We start from the raw sequence: 4,798 nt of genomic DNA on the forward strand, positions 1-4,798 counted from the left end.
TCATCACGTTGCTGGATGTTTAGCCAGGGCTCAGTCTGGCACGACGGCCGGAACTGCCTTACCTTGGCGGTTTCCAAGTCCAGGTCTTTGCCGATAGTGGAGAGGAGTAGGCACAGGCACTCCAGGGACTCTTCGTGGTTCTTCAACAGCTTGACGATGCAATTGTGCATGGTGGTCTTTATCAGCATCTTCACCTTGAACAGCTCCCCAATGAACCTGATGTTGCCTAGTGAGCGCTGCTGGGCCTTGCACTTGGCCTCCTGCAGCTCGTCACGTAGACGCTGCCACTCCTCACCCTGCGCACACACGGCACTTAATTACATACTATCATAACAGAGGCATGATTCTACAAGCATTTTCAAGCACTGGAAATCAGTTTTTTTTTTTCAGACTTTTTCCAGACATCCAGACTAGCGTACAAACCCTGTTTATATTTAAAATAAATACTTGGGTTGTCAGTCGATTCAAATTACAATAAGTGTTACAGTCTTTAAGTGGTTGTGCCACACAGTTATACTTTAATAAATACTAGTCATTGATAATACAGTAGAACAATGCTGAATGGGAAAGGAGAAAAATATATAAATGAATATTAAATAAAAAACACTAAATCATTATAATTAACACTATACAAGCGCAGGGCTGCTCAGTTTGACTGATTTAATGTTAATTACTCTGGGTTCCTGAATACTCTGTGCAGACCCGTTCTTTACTTTTACTAAATATATGTATCAAATATGCCTAAGAAGCGTTTTAGCTGTCACGATCTCTACCTCACCTACAGTCTACAGTCTTTCATGTGCTTGAAAAACACACGCATTGTATAGCATTACAGGTGTAGTCAGATTGAGTGATTAAACACTTGTTTCTTTAGTTTTGATTGTGCTGTGGACGCCTTCAGAAAACAAAGTGCTTTGATCTTATTTATACCAATCATTTGAATGTTTTATGTTCATATTTAAATGTAAATACTACTTATGCTAGTTTTATTTGATTGTTTGCCTTTCATTATACCACAGCATTTAAAGAGCTATCGGCTGTTGTAGGTGGTTCAAAAACTCTGTGATTCTACTGTTAACCGTATATCACTATTATGACATTTTTGTTTTTTAAATCAGCTCGATTAAATAGAAAAAATGTTGATCGTCAATTCAATTAGTTGATTCATAGACCCGATTAATTGATTAATCGAGGCAGCCCTAAAAATACGTTCAAATGTTCCTACCACCAAGGATGCATCCAGCAACTTCTGCTTCTTCTCCAAGACCTCGTCTCCATCCTCCTCCGTCTCAAACTCCTTCTGGCAGCGGTTCAAAAGCAGAGAGCGGAAAGGCACCGTCTCTCCCGGCTTGTCAACGGCTGGGACTTTGAGCTACAGAAAGGGGAGCAGGAACAACATAAACCCTAAGCAAGATGGTGTGCTAGGCTGGCTTCCAGCTTTAATAGGTATCGGAGTGAAAACTCTTGATATGCGCATCACAAGACAGGCATCTGCTAGTCCATTCAAAACTGAACTCCCACAAATTACAATTCCAGAGCTAAACAAATCTGATCCATGTATTATTATTATTATTATTATTATTATTATTATTATTATTATTATTATTATTATTATTATTATTTATTTCCTAGCAGATGTCCTTGTCCAATATAAGAGCAATACAAAGTGCAATAATACAGAGCAGTTCAAGTCGTAATACATTTTACAAGTTCAAATTTACACAAATAGCATCTTCACAATCCTCTACCATTCCCTCCCTCCCTCTTTCACTTCACTCTCCCCGTCACCCTCCTTCTCTCACCCTCAGAAGGCACTGGCACATATTGGCGTATGAGGCGGAGAAGTTGGGTTCGGAGACGGCCTTCTCGAAGATGAGCTCCATGACACCCTGGAGTCGCTGCTCCGTGTCGATGGTCAGCTCGTTCACTTGACGCATCCACGGCTGGAACATCTGTGGGGTCAGCTTGTTCAGAATACCACTCACCCTGCGGAAGAGCTCCTGTTGAAGGGGAAAGGGGGGAGGAGGGAAGGAAGGAAAAAGAGTTAGTTCTGCAAACCTCGGCCAAGTCCGTGTTTTTATTTGTTCTGGAGAGGTGGGTGCATGTGAGCGTACTCAGCCCCTCAGTTCATCTTCTCCATCAGTAGAGGTCAGTGGCCCAGACACCAATGCACTACAAATAGATCATCAGTGGGGCTCAAATTTTACCCACAATCCCCTTTACTAGACTAGCAAATTATTATTCCCACCCCCCCAAACATGAACCGTGTCCTCTGCTCCTACATACCTGGGTCTTAATGACCTCGGGGTCATCACCCACTGTGGGAGCCTTCTTAATTGTAGGCAGGTAACACACATACAGTCATCTAAATAACAATCGCAATTAGACAGCAGTTGACAAAAAGTACAAATGAGACAAATGTCCAAGATCAGCATTAAACAGATCCATCAGAACAATGCAGGTAACCATCTCAATCAGAAGGATTTATATATAAAAACATGAAAATAAAACTCTAGGGTCTCCTAGACAAGCAGGGGGCTGCATACCTTAGCCAGGACCACATCGCTAATGCGGAGTTTCTGCAGCCTGTCACAGATGAACTCTAAGTCCAGCAGGAACTGACGCTCATTTTTCTCCTTCTCATCAGGGACATAATTACACCTGCAACATAATTTGAAAGCAACAACATTTCCACAGGAGTCTTGGTTGTGCCGAGGATTACGAAATAATGAAAGCAATACATTTTAGACGTCGGCTCAAAATCCCTACCATTCGGCGTTGAAATGACCCAGGTTTATTTTGTATTTATACCATATCCAGTTCACCATATTCACATCCTCTCATACAGTAATCAATAAACGAGAATAATGGTTCAATTTGTAGCTACACACCTATGCTTAGGAGCAATTCACACGATCTTGTACTGGTGAAGAACATTATTATTCACAATATGTCATTTAAAAAAATGTAGGCTATACATACCCTGCTGCAATGAAAAGAAAAAGATAGATTAATGAAACGGCCTACCTGAATCTTGCGGAGTCTTCAAGACAAAACTTGAAGTTTGCAATCGCTGCCATGCTTTTGAATTCAATACAACCAAAAGGCTCTCGGGAACACTGAAATTACTCAGAGGTAAAATCAATCAACCGTACGACTCCGTCTCCAAACACACTATCAGCTCTAATTAGGCAATATCCACAGAGCAAACAGAATCGAATTCCAGCAACTGTTACGTATGCAACTGACAACAACTGACGTCATACCCAACACATATCAGAACAACATAATACAGTTCAGAAACGAGAGGCCACTCGACCCATCAGCTCGTTTGGTGTCCATTAATAACTAAATGATCCAAGGATCACATCCAGTCTATTTCTGAATGTTCCCAAATTGTGGCTTCAACCACATCGCTGGGGAGTCTGTTCCAGATTGTAATAACTCTCTGTGTGAACAAGTGTCTCCTGTTTTCTGTCTTGAATGGCTTGAAGCCCAATTTCCATTTGTGTCCAAACACACTGAATCGAGTCACTCAATCGGTTCGCATCGCCTCACAAAAGAATCAGTCCCTCAGCCAGGCTCACACTGCGCACTTTTACAACCCGACCCGAGTCTGAGAGGCGGGCAGCGTGGCTTTCCCTGGATGCTGTCTTTTGCTGGTGAAGAGTCGCACTACTGATCATTAAGGATCAACATTTGATCTGCATGGCTTATCACATCAGCGCCAACACAACAAGCAACGAGCAGCACAAGTGTCCCTCAGTCCAAGTCCACAACACACACGAGTGGCCTGTAACTCCCGATCAACAGCAGAGCTAGTAGGCTGGCACCCCCTCCTGTAAAATGAGCGGAACAACCCTATTCATCAATACAAGGCTGTAAGTCTAGAGAGAGGGCCTACCTTACATGTGTTTTCCTCTGGATTTTCAGGAAGCCAAGTCTTTGATGATGTCACCAAAACCCAGGTGGTGCTTTAAGGGCTTCAGAGTGAGCGCTCAGTCTGTCAGCCCCACTGTAGAGGCGCCCTGTTCTGCACAGGCCGGGTTACACACAGAGCGACCTGCACAGCCACGCAACTGGGAAAGTGACATATATGCGCAATGCAATGTCCACCTTCGGGCCACAGATTGCAGCTTCTTTCACGCAGTGACTGAAGCAAGGCGCTTGCAGTTTTGATATATCCCTTGAAATGAGACATTGCGTCTGTGAAATCCTCTTAGATCAGCGCAGTGTTTCCTCTGAAGCAACAGCACAGGATCGGGGTTCTTGAGATGAGAGCTGATGTCCGTCCTGTTTCCAAACTTCGCTATTACTTTCCCCCGCTTTGTCTTTACAGTAATTGAACCCGTGAAAGGCTCTCTGGATTGTCAGTCTGCTTAGTCCCACCTTCAAGCAGAGAAACCAACTCTGATAGGACAGAACTGCGCCGGTAATCCCATGCATTAAATAGGGCCTGATTGTAGCGCCGTCTCCTGGTCAAGGGTGGACAGTGGTCAGCAGGCACCAACACCAGCCTAGGCACCCACACCGGGCCGCAGACCTCTGCAGGGCCCCAGGGTCCAAAGCAGGGGCCCACACTTCCCCACATCACCCCCTCCACACTCTGTGATCTGGTATATCTACCGCACAGTGCACAATTCATTGAATTGCTGGTAAATTAAATACATTGTGAGCATAAGCGACATATATGTGAACCTTTTCTTGTCCCAAGAGTAGCACTGTTATCATTTCCGTTGCACAGAGCACAAGCATTTCCAAATCTTTTTCAAATATTTAACATAACAACATAAGAAAG

The 4,798-nt window shown here is 43.7% G+C and overlaps 1 non-coding gene across 1 annotated transcript; it reads right to left on the reverse strand.

The window, feature by feature from the left end:
* Positions 1-2,118: 2,118 nt before the first annotated feature.
* On the reverse strand, positions 2,119-2,195 carry LOC136720705 (small nucleolar RNA SNORD66). Its single transcript, XR_010805613.1, has one exon. It is a non-coding gene; the product is annotated as a small nucleolar RNA SNORD66 (small nucleolar RNA).
* Between the last annotated feature and the right edge of the window lie 2,603 nt (positions 2,196-4,798).

This window comes from Amia ocellicauda, unplaced genomic scaffold (assembly GCF_036373705.1).
Source record: "Amia ocellicauda isolate fAmiCal2 unplaced genomic scaffold, fAmiCal2.hap1 HAP1_SCAFFOLD_108, whole genome shotgun sequence".
In the NCBI taxonomy this organism is placed as follows: domain Eukaryota; kingdom Metazoa; phylum Chordata; class Actinopteri; order Amiiformes; family Amiidae; genus Amia; species Amia ocellicauda.